At 34.2% G+C, this 21,300-nt stretch overlaps 1 protein-coding gene across 5 annotated transcripts in view; it reads left to right on the forward strand.

Annotated features, from left to right (window-relative positions):
• The window catches only part of DGKB (diacylglycerol kinase beta), a 681,931-nt gene that overhangs the window by 264,919 nt on the left and 395,712 nt on the right, over window positions 1–21,300 (forward strand). The gene's annotated exons all lie outside the window — the stretch shown is intronic.

Below are 21,300 nucleotides of genomic sequence, written 5' to 3' on the forward strand. Positions count from 1 at the left end.
GGAGAGCCTCCTTGCTGTAGAAGGCAGGATCATCCTAAGCATTTAGTTCAGAACAGTGTCTTTGTCAAGTTCCAGACTCCAGAATATAAAGGGTCATGATCAGATTATTGGCTCCTTGAGGCGCAGGCAAGAAGTCCTGATCTAGAGAAAGCCATGCAGAAGTAAAGTCTTAATGTTGACACAGAAGCTTAGTCAGAATGGCTCTTTTTCTTGTTCTTCAATATTCTCCAAATTTCAGAGTAGTAGCTCTTATTCTAAAGGCTCAAGCAATGGTGTGTTCAAAATTTAGCCATTCCAGGACTTCTGGAGTTCTCTGCAGACCCATAAATCGAGGATTTGCCTGTATTCCATAATTAAATGCAATGCCTACTGACGTGCTAATTATAAGCCCATGTGTCTTTGACTCATTTCTGTAAAATGAGAAAAGTAATACCTGTCTCATCGGATAGTTGTGAAGTTAAATGGGATGATACCTATGAAGCATGTAAAAATATGCTTAGTACAAAGGTCCTCAACTAATATTCCTTATTCTCAATACTATTTATAGTAATATTAGTTAATAATTAATAATTGCATGTTTGTAGCTTTATATAAACATTCCATAATAATATTGATTTTAGCCTTGTTTTCATTTTCATTTTTTTCCCCACTCCACTTTAAATGTGTACTACATGCTTCTTTTCACTCTTTCAATTTTAGGCATCTTATTATCCAGTACTCAATTTTAATACACTGAAAAAATAAAATTAATATATGTACTTGTGAAAATCCACATTATAATGAGTCTCATTTAGAAAGTAAGTTAAAGGCTCCCGTTCAAGCACTAACACTCCTCATATGATAGCACTGCAAATTGTTTGTGTGTATCCTCCAAGGACTTCTTACAAGAGCATACAACCTAATGTGTGTATGTGACGTATTTACATACGATGTATTCATGCATACAGAGTATTCATATACACACACATATGTATGTTGTATGAATAAGTAGATGTTTTGAAAAAGATTTTATTTATTTATTTGACAAACAGAGATTATAAGTGGGCAGAGAGGCAGGCATAGAGAGAAAGGGAAGCAGGCTCCCCGCTGAGCAGAGAGACCAATGTGGGGCTCAATCCCAGGACCGTGGGATCATGACCTGAGCCAAAGGCAGAGGCTTTAACCCACTGAACCACCCAAGAGCCGCTATTTAACTCAGAGTATAGATCGTTTATTGTTCTGCAACTTGCTTTTTTTTTTTTCTTTGTAACTCAAAAGCATATGATGGATATTGTTTGAGTTCAGCAGATATTGATAAGTTTCATTATCTTTAAGAGCTGCACAGTATTCCATGGTTTTGTTCGCTGTTCCATTATTGATAAACATTGAGGTTGTCTGTACTTTTCAATTATTACCAAATTTGCGAAGTTAGCATTTATCAATGTATTTATGTCTTTCGAAAGTTTGTCCAAATGTTTGCATAGAATGGTTGATATAGGTAGAATTGCTTGATTGAGAATATTTTCCATTTTAATTGTGTAAGGTTCTGCCAAAGTTCTAATCAAAATATTTTTATTGAATTATAATCCCAGCAGCTATGTATATAAAGCTAATTTCCCACAAGATTCTTTAAATTGGCTACCTTCAGTAATTTCTGTTTTAGTCCACTGTGATAGGTGAAAATATACTTGTCATTTTCATTTGCATGTGTTTGATCAATTATAAAGTTTAACATGGCATTAATTAGATATACTTTTCTATAAACAACAGAAATGTACCCTGGCTTATTACCCACATTAAAGGTCAATTATGAGGTTGCTCCTGGAATTAATAGAAAAAATAAAGAACTCTGTTTCAGTAAAGATAGGGATCAGGACAATTTGAGGAAATGGAGTAGCAGGACTAAAAGGACAAAGTCCCATGGTAGTTCTTTCCAAGAGGAATTGATTCCAGTTGCTTTTAGTATTCTTATTTCTCTGCTCAACATTCAGATCCCAGTGAAAAGTATATTTATTGGTTTTTCTCATTTCCCATGCCACAGCCTTGGCTTGTTTAGGATGGGGGATTTTGACTGACAGTCCTGTCGAGGCTTTATCTACATGGTTTATTCCTGTAAGGCTAGACAAGGATATATAACCTGAGGATGAAAGAAGAATTCTTGGAGGGGAAAAACCGTAGATGTTCAACACAGTGCAGCCATAGGGCTGTCCAATATCCCTTCTTTTCTGAACACAACAATTGAAAAAATTATACTAGTCAAAATTGCTAGTACCAAATGCACAACTGAAAGCACACATTCTTCTAAAATGTAGACACCCCAAATTTCATACAGTCACAATATACAACTCCAAGTCCTGGTTAGCAGGAAACAACCGGAGATGACTACTTTCTCCTCTCTCTCCACACTTTTGGGATTAACATACAGAAATGTAATGAGAAATTTAAAAATTTAACTACAAATGTGAATTTAATTGAATGATGATTTTAATAATATAAAGAATGAAACACATGTAAAGTCTGTGGCACTAGATTTGCAACTGGTTGAAAGCTGTAGGTGAAACTTAGAATGTTTCTCCTGCTTATACATTTTTACCCACTGCGGTGACCCATTTTTACCTGATAGTTCTGAGACTTTGGTGGTATTGTTTGCATAGTTCTGAATTAGTCTCTCATTTGCCGTTACTGAAAGGCATGGTGGTATATGGCAGTATTAAAGTTATCTATCAAATATATCCAGGTCTTCTCCAGGTGTTTGATTATATTTGCTTTCTTTAATCATAGCAATGTGGAGTATCCATATGGCTTTCTCATAATAAACCTCGGTGATAAAGTAGATTTTCCATGCTTTCTTATCATTTGCCACAGTAACCAGCAATATTCTAGATATTAGCTATTTTGTTAGCTTGGATCACAGAGTGAATAGAGATAGAAAGACCCCCCACCCCCCCACCCCCAGGCCAGCAACACATACTGCTTTACCCATGATCCCCATAGAATGAGGGATAAATAAACCTCTCTAAGGCTGTGCCCCTATGATTTGGGGTTATTTGTAATTATATATAGCCTGATCTTTCATGATAAACCAATGCCAGAAGGAGAGATCCTATTAGTACTCTCTATGCCCATTGTATAGTAACAAATCTATTTCTCCTTGGGAATCAGAATCCACTATATTAGGTAACATCCTCTCTCTCTCTCTCTCTCTCTTTTTTTTTTTTCTTATTTGCCTAGTCCTGTGAAAACCCTCAAAAATGTCTAGGTGTCAGTTTTAGCTCCTAATTCAGTGAAAACTTTATTGTCTCATATGGCAGCATTCTCCACTTCGGTGTTAAAGCATCTAAACCATGATAGTTAAAAACTGAGGGGATGGGAAGCAGAATTTTGAAAGTGGATGAACTCATCAGTGTTTGTCAGAGAAAGAGATCCAATAAGGTATATAGAGAAGGATTTATTATAAGGAATTGGTTTATATGCTCTTGGAAACTGACAAGTACAAAGTCTACAGAGTTGATGTTTCAGTTTGAATCTGAAGGCTGGCAAGGTATTTTAAAACCAGAAGGAGCCACTGTCCTAATTTGCAGGCATCAAGCTAAAGAGTTCTCTCTTTCTGGAGTAGGGTCAGTCTGTTATTTTTTTTGACCTTCGGCTGATTGGATGGGGCCTGCCCACATTATAGAGGAGAATCTCCTTTACACAGTCTACCAATTTAAGTGTTAATCTCATCTAAAAATACCCTCACAGAAAAACCCAGAAAAATATTTGATCAATTATCTGGTCATCCCGTGACCCAACCAAGTTGACACGTAAAATTAACCATCACAATGTGTATTAAGTCTAATTGTAAGTTTCATCACTCAAAATGTACCTTTTGGCCCCAGGATCATGTATTTTCTCACATGAGTAAGCAGCATCATATAGTTTAGAGCCTGTGCAGCAGAAGTTTGTAGTACACCATTTAAGTGTTCCCACTGATTCAGGGACTGAGCCTTTAGTAGGCTATTTCAGCGTTCTACTGACCAACTGCTTCTGCATGATGAAATACAAGAGAAGACTTTTAAGTCTTGGGGGCATCAGCCCACTGCCTTTCTTCCTTCTCATTGAAAGGAATTTTTTGAAAGGATACAGAAATATGTGAGACACTACGATAGTGTATAAGTCATTCAATAAATCAATTGCAGTTACCATTGACAAAGACATAATGGGAAGGAAAAGTAAATTCAATTGCTAGAATAAATTCTTAGTGCAATGAGGCAAAGGCTACAGTTCCATTATGAAAGGGGTCAGGTGAATTTAGGCTACTTCTAAACAGTTGGCTGAGGCCCTTAGAGTAAATCATCATATTGGAGTTCACTCATTGGTTTCTTTGATGACGACTGAGCATTCCAGAGTCATTATCTACCTTTCTTGTTGAAGATTAATTAGTGTTGTTTATCTCTTTCGATAGCCTCCCCTCCTACTAATATGAACATGAGCCTTTTTTTGCACACTCACTAGGAGTAACTAAGAAAAATGCTGACTGGGATTCCTTCGGGTCATTTGCAGTCCCAATTATGGGTTAATTCTGAGAAATTCACTTATATAAGCTTTCCTTTCATCACTAATTCTCTATTCTTGTCCTTTCCAAGTCCTTCATAGTCTAAGGCATGTTATTAACTATTACTGTTGCATTGATGTGTTTCATAAACTCTGGACATCATTCTGCCCAGAAAACGTAGACAGGTTTTATTGTGTACAATATGGCTCCCTGGTCAACTGGCCGCTTTTCCTGTCCTCCTTGTATTACTCCTAGTATGGTTGTACTGCCAAGCTGTCTACTTCCTGCTGCTTTTGGCATATAATGGAGAGGCATTGGTAAACCATTTTTTTCTTTTATCCTTAAAGAGTGAGAATAAAAAAGTCCCTATGAGAAAAAAAAAAAAATTAGAAAGAAAAAGGTATAGGTTGAAGGAGTGGTGCAGAGTATAGGGAGATTCTGAGTATCTGAGGGGTGGTCCCAAGCATTTCAATGTCTTAAAAGCTCCCCAGTTGATTCTATGCAGCCAGCATAGAGAACCACTAAATAAGTAGATTGATTGCTATATAATAGGTGTTATACGCCATATGATATGGTGCAATTGGGGTGACTTCCCAATTACATGTTTAATAATCATTGTAAATTCTTAGACAGTCATCAGTCTTTTGCAGTACCGTTTTTATAGGTTGTCACATATGGATGAATCAGTAGCCCATAAATATGTCTTAGATCAAAATTCAGATTCAAATTTCAGAGAAAAATTGTCTCATTGACCTAGTTTGTCCATATGCCTACCCTATTATTTGGGTCAATACAGTTGGTTTACTTGTTTGGTAGATTTACCAAAACCATTCTCAGCACTGTTTCCCCTAATCAAATAAGGCCAAAAAAACAGATGCTCCAAACAAGTATTTTTTTTTAATGTATAGTAAACTTTTGTATTTCTTGAGTAAAGCGTATGCTCTTTTATTTGCCCATATTCCTTTTCATATATTTGTCTCTTTTTATGTTCATTTTGAGATCTCATTACGTATTAATGTCATAATTTTATATACATTGCAAATGTTTTCTTCTACTTTGCTCTGTCTTCTTTCAATTTATATATTTTTGTCCATATAAATATTCAAAATTTTCATCTACTAATTCTCTGAAGAATGATTACTCTATTTTATATGTTTTAGAAAACCCTTTCCTTAAGCAAAGATTATGAAATGTTCCTGTACATCTTCTTTTATTAATTTTACATTTTGTTTTAAATTTCTGACCTTTAATCTTTTTTTTTTTTTTAAGGATTTTATTTATTTATTTGACAGAGAGAGCAAGAGTACAAACAGGAGGAATGACAGAGGGAGAGAGAGAAGCATACTCCCTGCTGAGCAGGGAGCCCGATGCGGGGCTCAATCCCAAGACCCTGAGATCATGACCCAAGCTGAAGGCAGACACTTAACCAACTGAGCCACCCAGGTGCCCCTCTGACTTTCAGTTTTTAAAGATTGCATTTTATCTTAGAAGTGCATTGAAAGATATGGATTAAGTAGTGGTGGAGCACATTTTCCCCCTTACATTGAAATGTAGTTGTCCAGGATGCCTGCATGGCTCAGCCAATTAAGTGTCTGAGTTGATTTCATCTCAGGTCATCACCTCAGGTGGTGAGATTGAGCCCAGCAGTTGGATTCCATGTTGGGCATGGAGCCTACTTAAGATTTTATCTCCTCCTCTCCCTCTGTCCCTCCCCAACTCTCTTAAAAAAATGTAATTATCTCAACAAAAGCTATTCATTAGTTCACTGTTTCACCACTGATTTGACTATTTTGTATATGATGAAATAATACATATATTAGAGCATTGCTGCTCTTTGCTTTGTTAATCTGCTTATTAATTCTAATAATAGACTTTTATATACTTTAATTCCCTAATTATTCTCTCAAAATTTAATGACATTCTCTCTGTTGTTTGTTCATGTCTCAAGTTTAAAAAAAAAATGAGTTTGAACGTAATTGCATTGAATTTTTAGTTTCAGTTGGAACCCTATGAGAATGCCCTGTTTCTGATACCAGTGCCCCCGCTGTGTCCCCATTGGCAGACCTGAGCTTCTAAGAGAGTTGTTCCTTGTTATCCTGGAGGCGAATGCCACAGGTAGCTGCTCTTAATGGGGACTGTGGCCAGGCTGTGCTGTAAGCCTCCACTTAGTCCTGTGACTGACGTGCTTGCTTGTCATAACTCTTCCCACACCTGTTTCTTGCAGTGCTACCCCTAATCAAGCTTTGTTGACAGAGCTACTCTTACAGTCATTCCCTTTTAGTATTTTGCTTTGGAAACCGTTCCATTCTCTAAGGTCTACTTACTAATCTAATATTCATTGTTATTTAGTTTCATCTTTGTTTCTGGTGTATTTCTTTCCCACTGCTAGAAGATATCTATATAGATATATAGATATACATATACATCTAGATTTATAAATCTATATCTAAATCTATATCTAAATATAGATTTATACATAAATATATCTATATCTATGTAGATATATATAGGTATATTTTTATCTGCCACCATGAGCCTGTAGTTATTCATTATCTAATTTATTTTTTAAAAGGTTATTTATTTGAGAGAGAGAGAGAGAGAATGAGAGAGAGCAAAAGAGGAAGAGAGAAAGCATGAGAGGGAAGAGGGTCAGAGGGAGAAGCAGACTACCTCCTGAGCAGGGAGCCTGAAGCAGAGCTCAGTCCTGGGACTCTCGGATCATGACTTGAGCCAAAGGCAGTGGCTTAACCAACTGAGCCACCCAGGCGCCCCTTACTTGTTATTTTAATTTCCCTTTTTCCCATTTTTCCTTTTTACCACACCATCATTTGTATCTCTTCTCTTATCCTGTCTTTGTTATTTTTTTTTCTTTTCTGACTGTTTGTTTACAGAGTAGAGACTTTTCTTGGTGTATTGAAACTATGCTAATCCTTAGTGTGAATTATTGAGTAAATACCAAACTCTTTGGACATTTCTCTTTTTGTCTTTAATTGTTTTCAAGACAAAAATGGCTATCTGTTCGTTTATTCCCATTATATCTCCTTATATAAAATCTCTCTGATCCTATTCTATTTAGTGATCTCTAACACTAGTATCTATGTCATAAAATTGGTTTCTTCTGATAATGCATATTGTGATCTAATTGAATAAATTATTTGGAGGTATAAACTAGTTGGAAAAGATGAAATATAAAATATGTATTGCTTTCTGGTCAGAGAATGATGAGGTTTTTTTTTTCCTTTACAACTTTAAAGTAAATATGCACATCTCTAGCTTCTCCAACAACTGCATATGCTAATGCGGCCTATGAAACATCAATATCAAGTTTTTATGTACTTGTGACATAGCTTTTTCTTTTCCGACTCAAAGCTTTGTGAAAGTACAGATGGTTTATTTTATTTGCATACCATCACTAAAATATTTCAGAAAAAATATCAAGTATTTATTTAACTGAAATAAAATGTAAGATAAATCTTTTCAAATCATGCAAATTATTTTCCAGATTGTTACCATAATGAGGTATAATGAATCTTTCATGAAAGGTGCTTTATAGAAATCTTTGGTTTCATCTAACTGAACTAAATGCAAAACATACATAGTATTAAAAATAAAATTTAACAGTCTACAAATTCACATATTCTGAGTATCATACATACTTACACATAGTGAAATCTTTAATATATTCTATTAAAATAAATGTGTAACTTAGAAAAGATATAACAGATTCCACAGATTTTACTTTTTTACTTTAAGATATAATTTTATATAACAAACTTTCTACCATATTTTATGTAAATAAAATCCATCTTGAATCAGAACTTATGACCTACTACATATGTCTCTTGCTTTGGAATCTTGTTATGTCAGAGAGTTAAACAAAATCCCCAGAAGGCTGAGAAAAAGTTCATCAAAATTCAGTCTAGCTCTACTGGAAGTTTCCAGAAAAAAATGTTGCTAGTTGTAAAAAAATGTTGGTAAGGTAAAAATAAAGCACTCTGCTCACCCTTTCAGTCCTTAAGATTAATCCTATTTTATGATGATTTTGTGAGCCTTTTCTTTTTTTGTTTGTTTGTTTAAAGATTTACTTATTTGGGGCGCCTGGGTGGCTCAGTGGTTAAGTGTCTGCCTTTGGCTCAGGTCATGATCCCAGGGTCCTGGGATCAAGCCCCATATCAGGCTCTCCGCTCAGCGGGAAGCCTGCTTCTCCCTCTCTCTCTGCTTGTTTTCCCTCTCTCACTGTGTCTCTCTCTGTCAAATAAATAAATAAAATCTTAAAAAAAAAAAAAAGATTTATTTATTTATTTGTGAGGGGGTGGTGGCAGAGGGAGATGGAGAGAGAAAATCTCAAGCAGACTCCCCCACCAAGTGTGGAGCCTGATGCAGGGCTCATTCTTATGACCTGATCCGAAATCAAGATTCAGATGCTTAATTGACTGAGCCTCCCAGGTGTCCCTAAATGGGTGAGCATAATTCTGTCTTTATCACTAGAGCAATTGAGTTTGATAATTGATTTATATTTTTATATTAAAAATCTATAGGTTAGTAAAAGTAACAAAACATTAACACATCACTACAATTAACAAAATTATATGATCATCTGCCTTGTAGAAAAGCTTCCCCATTTCAGGTATTACAACTCTGTAGTCACTTTCCACATGTATCAGCAAATGCCTTATGACTTTAAAGATGTTCAAAAATCTGAAATGTTATTACTCATCTCACAAAAAAACAATAGTAGCTGGCTGAATAACAGTTAGAATTAGACACCTATGTTTTTATTTAGAGATTTTCACTTATCTAAATTCCCTGAACACTCTAAAAAGAACAACTTCACCTAATTGCTTCTAGAAATAACCAATTTGTCTATATGATCTAACCTGTTTCTTATTTTATTCTACAGAAGCGAAGCCTCTAATAAATAACAAACTATTTTATTTGAATATTGAATAAACACGCCTGCCCAGCGTGTTTCCCTGGTATGACCTTCCCATAAGCCCCAGGCTGGTAAAGGACATGTCCTTATTAATGAATGAATACAGGGAAACTCATAGTAGATGGTTATCTCAGAATCCTATGGGAATGAGGATCATGTAGCTTACTCCTATAATTTAATTAAAAAGAATAAAAGTGGACAGTGTAATCCACACTCAAATATAGACTAATGATACAGCAGTTAAGTAAAAAATAAAATGATAATTTAATAATAACAATATTAATAGTAACATAAATTGATCCAGAATTTATATATTAAATGGCTAACAGATGTCAGGAACAAGTCTTAGAACTGCCACTCCACTTCTAACAAAACAAACAACACTTTCTGCTCACATGGCCTTATGTTTCAATGGAGACAGACAGATTAAACTAATAAAATATACATTGTGTCAGTGGAGAAGGTAAATAGAATATACATTGGTAATGTGTGTTCTGTTTGTTCTTCTTTATAGGTTGAGCAGGAAAGAAGTCGCTGAGTATAGACTAGAAGGACATGAAGGAACAAGCCATTTGGCTATATCATAGAAAAGCATTTGAGGCAGAGAGAGGGACAGAAATTAAAGCATCATGACAGGACAATATTTGACATAATTGGGGGATATTAGCAAGATGGCCAGAGGGACTGAAGCTGAATGGATAGGAGTAGTTTATGAGAATGATACTGAGGGGCCAAATCACGTAGGGTCTTGGGGTCACTGTGAGTATGACAGTTAGGTTTGTCCAGGAGTCTTCTGGTCTGTTCCTGGCTTGCCAGCATCTATCCCAATTTAGTATTTAGCCAGGAATTTTATATCTTAAGTACTGTTATTAGTGGGTGCATTATCATAAGCTCTGATGATTATGGGTTTGTGGTCTCTCCAGTTTGTATATCCAGTTTCTGCTATGTTTTCCTCTAGTCGGACGTAAGACACATCCGTCCAATGAATGGTGTTCTCACTTTTACATATAATCATTAAATATGAAACATAACCAGAAAAATGATTATCTTTTCCCAACCATTCCCACATGCAAAACAAACAACAATTTCTTCTGAAGTGCAGTATATAGTGAGTTCAAAGAAAAAAATAAATATGCACTAAAAATCCTTTTGGCTAACTTGTATACCAGCCCATGGAATCTCATCTCCTTGTGAAATGCAAAGGAGAACAAATATACCAATCAGTAATATCTGTAGAGATTGGGGGAAATCATAGGTTAGATGTATATTAAATAAATGTGAGGAAGAGAAAATGAGCTGTCCTGCCAATTATTTTTAATGAATGCTTTTGAATAATTTATTCAGTGTTTTAAAAAAAACTAAATATGTAATTGAAATTTATAAGTATTTGTTTTGTACACTTTTATTTTGCAATAAAACTTTTAGCAAAAATCAGCAAAAATGAAAATGCATATTGAATGGAAAATTCAGTTCTGAGTTTCTCTTTTCTCAGAGATAATTGATAATGAATACATGATTTTTATGAAGTACTTATCAACATGTACCATCAACTACGGGAACTCTAATGGTATCATTGTGCATATTGAAACTATAAGCACAAATATGCTATAGAAGCATCATTATCTGCTTCTAAATTAATAGCTAATTATCTGCTCAAAACAGCCATTTAAACTGCAAAAGATCTAAAGATCTCTTTGCCTATCACTCTTTGAAGAATGACCTTTCATTTAGATCAAGTGACTGTCCTAAGTTAATGTTCATGTTCAATTCCAAGTTTTTTATGTGTGTTATAAGTGAAGTGATTAACTGTTAATATTTTGGCTTCATTGGAGGAAGAACTTTAAAAAGATTTAGCAATCCCATTTTTATATCAGAGCAATCAGAAGGCTTTAAACAGAAAATCCATTAAAAGGTAAAAGAGTAATGATTTTATTACTTCTTCCTATGGTGATAATTTTAATATAGATTTTGTTGGAGCACATAGTCATGGCAAAAATATTGTTTTGACTAAAGTCAGAAACAATAGATAAAGCATATGGTCTGAATTGGTTGTGGTAACTGCATCCAAAGAAATTTTACTATATTATTAATTAAAATAGAAGCCTTAATTGTCAAATTCTATGTATGTGCATATGTGAGCATGATCATATATACAAACACACACAAATTGCTCAGTTGTGCTATAGATTCTATAGTCACTAAGAAACCTTCTGGAAAAATCAAGCAAGTAAGGCTCAAATCTCAGATCATTTAAGTAATGGAGTCCTTAAAATATCTGTGGATAATACTACTCCAGTAAGTCTTTTTCATTTTATAACCTTCTCTTTCATTTAAAATTCTACCACTGAAGAAGAGTGACAGTTTAAAATAATTTAACATAGAGGCCTGTAGAAATCTACAATTTGATCTCATCTTGTCATCTCTTCATAAAAATATTATTTAAAATTATCTTATGAAAAGCTGACCAAATATAAAAAATGTTTAAGTCAATTAGGCAGTTCATTAATGAAATTATTATACTTGATTAGCCGAAAGGCCAAGAAATGAACATTAATGAAATTATTAGGCTATTATTCTCGACCTTATGATGTAGTGTCTGTGTGCTCTTAAAATTTGCAGTCTGTTGTGATTTCTTATTCTAAATACATATACGTATATGTACATATTTATATATAATTTCTAAAACCTGATTTTTACACATTTTTTTCTTAAAAAGGTCATCAAATTTTATAAATATCACACCCCACAAAATCAAATTCACCTTTGCTCTTAATTTATCAATGAGGTATCATAGAAAAGAAAGTACTTCAACTTATGTTTGTTATTCCTACCATTATGAAAACATCGCTATGCAGGTCTATCTTGACTCCATCCTCTATTCTCTTTTCAGATGTGGCTTCTCTCCTAGATAAAGTGTATTCACCTTCCTCTCTGGATCCCTGCTGCTCTCACTTCTTTGACTCTTCTTCATTATCCCACCCCCTTGCTATCACATCTTGAGCTGTTCTCCTCTATTGCCTTTTTATCATAACTATGTAGGCCCTTTTTTAAGATTTTATTTATTTATTTGAGAGAGAGAGAGAGCTTGAGTGGAGGGAGGGACAGAGAGAGAAAATCTCAAGCAGACTCCATGCTGAGCATGGAGCCTTACTTAGGGCTCTATCTCATGACCCTGAGATCCAAATCTGAGACTAAACCAAAAGTCAGATGCTTAACCAACTGCACCACCAAGGCACCCCCATGTAAGCCCTGTTTCTATAAGCCCACTCTGCACTAAAGTGATTTGATTTAGTTTATAAAAGCCTATACAATGTTTACAATGTTATTATAAATTAACAATAAGAATTGGTAGAGATTCAAGACCGAAGGGAATGCAGATAAGTAATTCCTAGGACTGCAATGTTGCAAAAAATGAGCAACATATAAAACTAATGGAGGTTTTTAATTTTTTAAATTTTTAATTTTTTAATTTTTTCTTAAAGATTTATTTTTTGACACACACACAGAGAAATCACAAGTAGGTAGAGAGGCAGGCAGAGATGGTGGGGGGAAGCAGGCTTTCCACCTGAGGAGAGAGCCTGACGCGGGGCTCAATCCCAGGACCCTGAGATCATGACCTGAGCCGAAGGCAGAGACTTAAGCCACTGAGCCACCCAGATGCCCCTAAATTTTTAATTTTTTAAAAATTTTTGAGCAAATGTAAATCTACTTACCTTCCCATTCCTTTATTTTTTTCACAACTAAATACTTAATAAAATGAGCTGTTTTCTACTCTTTCATTTCCTCTTCTGTGTAGTTGGGATTTTGATTCTACTCTCCATTGAGACTGCTGTTGTCAGTAATAAACTTCTGGGTGTAGAATAAAGTCTTGCTTATTTTTATATTTCTTAAAAGTCTTTCCTCCCTTGGATTTTTTTTTTTTTTAAGATTTATTTATTTACTTGGAGAAAGACAGAGAGAGAGAGAGAGAAAGAGAGCAGAGGAGCAGAGGGAAGGAATCTGAAGTAGACTCCCTGCTGAGTGAGGAGCCCAATTCTGGGCTTGATCTCATGACTGAGAGATCATGACCTGAGTCGAATTCAGAGTTGGATACTAAATCAACTGAGCTACCCAGTCATCTCTCTTCTCCCTTGGATGTTAGGAAATAATTGTCTCCCATCTCTAGAGTTGTTTCTTCTTATATAATTGTATACATCTTTCTTGGTACATGTCTTGAAAGTCACGTTTTCCTAGAATTTCGTACTCAGAATTCTATTTCATGCAATATGCTTCCTTAATTTTATAATAATAAAAAAATAGTGATTCGTAGGGCATAGGTCAAGGCTTATGCAAAGTGTAACAACCTTATGTATTGGGCATTTTCTCCATTTGCAGATGAGGAAGCTTATGATCAGACAGTTTAAATAATTTGCTCAAGGTTTTAATCCCATAAAAGAGCAAATCTTTGTTGTATTCTGTCATGACCATTTTAACTTCTGTTCTGTTCCTTCTTCTTACTTCCTTTCCTGATTTTGATAATCAGAAATATCTGGATTGCTTCTGAATATTGCCTTCCATCTCAAATTTCTCTCTGTAGCCCCGCATAGATTTACACAACTATTAGGCGACATTTCCATAAGAATGTCCCACAGGTATCTCAAATTTTACATGTCTAATATGAAACTAATTATTTTTGGCCTTTCCCAAACTTGTTCACTGACGTGTATCCCAATATGATGAAGGGGAAGACCGTTCACCTTTCCCTTTCTTCTGACAATGAATTATTTCACACTGTCCAGAAATTCTCATCTAATCACTTTACTGGTTTCTTATATTCACCCTTTTTCTTATATATTAAACTTTCATTCACTTCTTCCTCTTCCCTGTCCGCCAGTTCATCAAAGAATTAACTTACCACAGCTTCAAAATTCAACTCAGGTCTTTGTCTCCACTTTTATTAAACCAACCTTGATACACTTCTCTGTTTAATCTGCATCAACAGCTCCCAAAGAACATTCTACTGCGACCTGAACTGTGGGATTTTTTTGTCTGCTTGCTCAGTTAAACCATTGAGATATTGGAAGGCAAGGACTCTATCTTGCTTTTCAGTCTCTGGAATCTAACCCAGTTTTTGGTACAGAGTTGCAGTTAAATGCATATTAAATAAATGAATTGATGCAGGTGCTGTAATCATTTATAAAATTACTTTTCTCATATATAAATATTCTATTAAATGTAACTCTCTTTCTTAGGCATATATAGCTATTCTGTTGTGTTTGAGCCCTGTCAAAGAATTTTATTTTTCCTCTAGAGAACTTCCTGTGTTGTTTTCTAATTCACAATACTTTCTTCTTCACATTATAAAATTAACTTGGTGGAAAGATCTGATGTAAAAAAAAAAAAAAAAACTCATTCTAATTACTAACAATAAAAGCATTAGGATGACAAAATGGATTTGAGTAGATGTGCCAAAGAAACCTAAGCAACCTAATCTCTTCTGCTGTTACATTTTAGGAGTTAATTTTAGATAGTGTCCTTTGGACCACAGATGATGTCTTTGTGCTTTCCAATTGGAAGTATTAAGAATGAAGTCTTCCAAGTTAACTTCTTTTAAAGATCAGGAAATATGTGTGAATTAAAACTCTTTATCATATATTTCTTTTCATTCTTCACTTCAAAATTTCAGTCTTTTTTTTTTTTTACTTATGTTGTAGTCATATAACTTATAAACTTAGAAGAAATATTTTTAAATTGAGTTTTCATGTACATACATATATGTTAGTATGCAAACACATATGAATTACTTTAGGACTTTGAGGGATGAAGACACATGTATTTGGTCACCAACTTGACTGCGTATTTGTAGCACTAAATATAGTTATGTGAATACTGAGTCAAATTACCTCCCTTTAGGGGTGCCTCGGTGTCCCAGTCAGTTAAGTGTCTGCGTTCAGCTCAGGGCTCAGGCCATGATCCCTGGGGTCCTGGGATGGAGCCCCACCTTAGGCTCCCTGCTCAGTGGGCAGTCTGCTTTTCCCTCTCCCTCTACCTCCTTTTCATTCTAATGCAGAAAATTCTTAACATGTATAGATGAGAAGAAGTGTTAAAAAAAAAAACCAAACTGTTGTTTTATGTTCTTCGGTTACTTGGCCCCTAAATACTAATTTATGTTTACGTATATTTAAAACATCCATAAAAGAGTTGCTATTTTCGACATACCAGAATAAATTTATATTTTAAAGTAAGATGTTTATAAAAGCATTTTATTATACAAATGAAATCATGAATATTTTCAATAAAAGGTTAAGACTATTTAGCTAAGTATTACTTTGTCTTTAGTCATTCAAAAATCATCTAGGAGTTTGATATTTTGTAACACATTAATTTTCTAAGAATTATGTGCACGAGTCAAAAAGGAACAAATAGTTAGACCGCATTCGGGAATCTATTGTTTCCTGATTTCTCCTTTCTAATTCATTTTATGCCAGGGAGAACATTAAAGTTATTTAATAAGATAACAGGAGTTCTCAAGAACAAATATTCCCTCATTTTCTGTCTCTCATAATCTTTTTGGCATTTCTCACTGCCTTTCTCTCTGACTCTTTCTCCTTCTCTTGTAAAATATACATTTGCATAAAATATGTCTTTGATATTTCCAGAGATAATGAAATTAATGTTTCAGTTAATGGTGTACTGGAATATATATTTTCTCAAATACTCTGGAAGTTATTTCTGGCTGTGATGGTAACAGCATTAAGTTATACTGGGTTCATATCCATGAGTCCAAATTACATTTTTATGACTATCCCACTTATCTACATGCCCAAAAGAGTGTAAAATCATCTTTCATACAACATCCTCAAAAGATTAGCCAAATTTGTTTAAAATAGGTGCACTTTCTAGTTTACCTAACCTTCATTAGTAAAATAGAGTACCTGAGATATGAGACGACAAGACATGTTTATAATTAGTTTTACTCTAAGCTGAAATGTTGGGGGAGGCACATTACAGTTGATGAGTAATCACTTTGAAGCTGACGTTATCAAGATCCACAGGAAGAGATCAAACACAACCCTTTCCCAATTTGGTAGCATTTAGTATAGAGGAAACTTTTGGGGGACATAATTGCTTCATGCATAGATTTTTCTAACCTGACTGCAGCAGCAATAATAGTATCCAGTGATACCAGTATGTATAGATGCACTTTGGGTATTAGGAAATGAGGTGGAAGGTGTTAGAAATTGTTTTTCTTGACTATAAATATGGTTTTGAAAACAATAACAACATCACAATTCAGAAATTTTAGCCAGATTTTAATGAGGCAGTTGTGAAGCTATTTAATCTTATAACTGTAAGAATAATAGGTAACTGTGTACATGCAGGTATGAATATGAATTGAGTTGAATAATAAGAGATAAGTATGCTTGTTTCTGGCTCAAAATGCTTAAATCAGAATGCAGAACTTTTTTAAGGCAAGCTGTTGAGATAAACTATTTTTTCTAAACAAAAAAGAGGAAAAGGAGACTTGAGGGCATATAATAAAGTTATTTTCGATCCTTTGACCTTGTGTTTCTTTAATACAAAGAAACATGAATAGGTACAATTAAATGAGCTTTCATTCCATGCTATCACGATAACAATAATTATGAATCTCTTACTGGTTTCTTCTAAATATCACAGAATATAGTTTTATACTATGTACATTGTTTAATTGCTATACATATATTTATTCTTATATGTTCAATCTGATTTCTAACTGACAAAACCTGATCATATAAAAATGACAGAATCATTTATTTTCTTTGAATGGTAAAACAGGAGATTGGAATGATATTCCTACATATAGTCATTTAAGAAATCTAATTATAAGACACTTTCCAAGATTATGGAATCAGTACTACAGGTTTTATTTCTTCTGTTTTAAAAAAGTTTTCCCAGTGTGTTTTTAAAATACTGTTGTCAAGTACAAATTAAAACTTCCTGAATTTTCTATATTAGTTTTATCTTCACACTTTTTTAGAAATGGAAAGTAGACTTCTAAATCTTAGTATCTTAATTTGCTTTTAGTGGTTCAAAACCTCACCACCCACTTTTTTATAGGGTGTGCTGTAACGGTGGCTGTTGAGCAAATGTGATAGACAAGCCTCTGACGTGGAGCTGCTAAACCTGTACATTAACATAAGATCTCTTTCAAATTTAGCTACTGTAGATAAATAGGAAATGCTCTAGGAGAGCATGAATGACCAACACTGGAAACTCAAAAATCATTAATCCACTTCATAATCATTTTAAGTTTTAATTTCATAAATCTCCATAAAAATAGTCTAAATAAATTCTGGGGCCATGCATGATTACTTCATTATGCATTCATTCTGCGGGTGAACTTCTGAAATTGGTAGGTGAAAGTAGAGCACACAGTACTAAAGTTTCCACTAACAGATATCTTTCCAGACACTCCTTATTCCCTCATCCTTCTTGTTGTTAGGATGTCCTTTTAAGTGGGAGCCTCACATCTGCTGGTCTTCACAGCTTAATGAGTGAAAAGTTAATACCCTGCAGAGCCCTGTATTTTTGTTCTTGTCCGGTCTCTTGGATTTGTTTGTTCTCAATCAGACCTATTTTCTTCCGCACTTTCTGTCCCTAATGCAGTGTCATAAGCAGATCTCCCAGTAGCTGGTTTGCTATAGTTTCAGGTCGAAGGTAGGAAAATTCACTGCCCATCCAGCTTTGCTTGGTAGGAAGTTCTATTTGTGATTATTTTGCCAGAACACTGGGGTGGGGGGTGAAAATAGAGGAGTGGCACTCTGACCTATAAAACATATATACTACTTTTTTTTTTTTTTTTTTTTTTGACAGATAGAGATCACAAGTAGGCAGAGAGGCAGGAGAGGCAGGCAGAGAGAGAGAAAGGAGGAAGCAGGCTCCCTGCCGAGCAGAGAGCCCGACACGGTGCTCTATCCCAGAACCCCGAGATCATGACCCAAGGCAGAGGCTTAACCCACTGAGCCACCCAGGCGCCCGCATATATACTACTTTTAATGAAGGGAAAATAATTGAATTAGTAGTAGTCTATGGATAGTACAATTTAATTTACATACACATAATTGTTTATTTTTTAAAACAGCCCAACAAAGCAAATGGCATTAACTCCATTTTAAAGATAAGGAAACCGAGACTGAGAATGATTAAATAATTTTCCAAGGCTACAATTCCAATGAATGAATGAAATAAATAATGAGTGACTCTCTAGTGGAAACAGCATGGATTGAATGGAGTAATAGGCTGAGATAGAGAGGTCAATTTTTCCATCCATTTAGCAGTCAATTTATAGAGAGTAAGCTGGTCTGACAGTCACATGGGGTTTATGTTTGGGGGTAGGATGCTGCTGAAGAACCAATGATGACAGTTTTAAAAGCAACAAGAATGAATAAGAGATGAAACATCATCATGGAGTAGAAGAACAATGGTGAGTCAAATGGATGATTAGGCTTTCACCAGAAACAATTATCTAATTGAAACCTAGCAAAGTTTTTCAAAATATGCTGGCAGCTGAAAAGTTTACCATAGAGCTAATGTTTGAAAATTAAGAGATAGAGAAACTAATAGGCTATATAACTGGCAAAAACTGATTTAGGGAGAATTAGAAAATAGAAATTTTATTCCATAATTGTGAAAGGAATTCAAACAATTGTTTTAAAAAAGAAAGAAAGAGAGAAACCAAAGACTCACCAGAAATAGAATAGCTTATATGCAAGTGCTATAAGTTTTAAGGAACTTCCAAAATTGTACACATGCTTCCAAAAATGGAAGATGAGGGCATATTCTGCAACTCACTTTCTGAGACAGAATAATTTTGACAAAAAATTAGAGGTGATATCAGGAAGAAAAATAGTCTGTTGTGTTCATGAATATAGATTCAAAATGTGTAAGCAAAATATTAACAAACTGAATCCAGTTCTCTATAAGAATCTTAATAAACTGTGTCCAATTTGGGTATATAAGAGTATCATAAGGATGCTTTAATGATACAAAAATGTTTAAATGTATATTCCCACATTATTGGTTAAATGAGATAAGCCATAATAACATCTCAAAGGATGCAGAAAAAAATTTTAACAGATCCATAATGAAAATCCTTACTATAATAGGAATAGAAGGAAATTTTATTACCTTATAAAAGATGTCTCTCAAAAAAAGGAAAGAGAATATCTGTACAAAAACATATTACATGGGGAAAATATAGAAATATTCTATTTAAATTTAGGAACAAGATAGGAGCATTACCTCTGAATATTCCAATTCAGCAATGTTTTGGAGCTCTGGGCAGCACAATAGGAAATAACAGTTATAAGGATTGGAGATCACCAATAGAACCAATATTATTGGCATACTATATTCATGGATGAAGAAACTCAATTTAAATTTTACAGATTTTATTTGTCCCAAAAGTGATGTATAGGCTTAATGTTAACTCTGATCAGTGTCCTAATTGGTCTTTATTTGTTTTAATCTTTATTTTTGTGGAATAGGACAAATTAACTTTAAAATATGTATATCAAAAAATCAAAGAAGAAATAATAGCCTAGATACTTCATGCTCTGTGAGATATAGACTTACTATAAATCTACTTAAAGAATTATAAGAATGTGATACTGGTGCAGGCATGGACAAAATATGAATAAAATAAAACAGTTCAAAAAGAAATATACTCATATATGGAAATCTGATTTATGATGGTGCTTGTGTGGTAAGACAGAATTATCCAATAAGTAAAAGGATGGATTAAAGAAGAGAGAAAAATTGGTGCACAACAGCCACAAGGAAGGAAAGGAGGGAGGAAGAGGAAAAAGAAAGAGTGAGAAAGAAAGAAAGAGGATGGAAGTTGGAGGAAAGGGTGAGGAAGGGAAGTGAATAAAAGGGTTCCTACCTCACACCACAACATAGATTTGTTAAAAGTAAAACTGAAATTTAAAAAGAGTATATATGAATTATCTTCTGACCTCTGAGTAGGCAAACTTTTCTTACACAACACAGGTCAAAGTGCTAACCACTTATGAAAAGGTTGATAAATTGGAATACATAAAGACCAAATCTTGTTTATTAAAATACACAATAAAGTTAAAAAAATTTCAATTTGTAGAAGATATTTGTAAAAAAGTATTAAAATTAAGAACAAGTAAAGAATTTTTACAAATCAACAAAGATTAAAAGGAGTAGAGAAAAAGGAGTAGAGAAAGGAAACAAGTCATGAATAACCGTTTTACAAAAGAGGAAACCCATGAAATTAAGAAGTGTAACATTAAAAGTGTTAGAGATAATGTACTCAGCCAAATATCTATGTTGAAAATGAATGCATACATTGGTACAACTTTTTTGGAAAACAAAAAGATGCATTAAAGTGTAACCTACTCTAAAAGTAGCCACTGTCCATGAGCACTAAGAAGCATGTCCAATAATACAGTGTTTATAAGAACATAAACTAACCAATCCAAATGTCCATTGACATGGGTTTAAAAAGGCACACTCACATATATGATAATTAACAGTAGAAACGAAATAACTTCAAATATACATGGAGAGAACTTTAGCTATCACATGATTGAGTCTTAGTAACAATACCAAGTGAAAAAAGCAAAAAGTTAACAGAATGTTGTCTATGGCATGTGCATGATAACTGAAAATTTAAAATAGTGCTCACTTTTGTGGATGAGGAAAAAGGATGCTAAAGGGAAAGAGCATAGTGGTCTATGTAAGTTTTTGGGAATGTTCTCCCACTGGGGTGGGCAGTTGGTACATAGGTACTCAATTTATCCATTAATAAAAGACTCTCTTTGAGTCTTTTATAATGGATAAAATAATAGATATCCATTATAAA

This window comes from Lontra canadensis, unplaced genomic scaffold, assembly GCF_010015895.1.
Source record: "Lontra canadensis isolate GAN:19392208 unplaced genomic scaffold, GSC_riverotter_1.0 scaffold2, whole genome shotgun sequence".
Lineage (NCBI taxonomy): Eukaryota > Metazoa > Chordata > Mammalia > Carnivora > Mustelidae > Lontra > Lontra canadensis.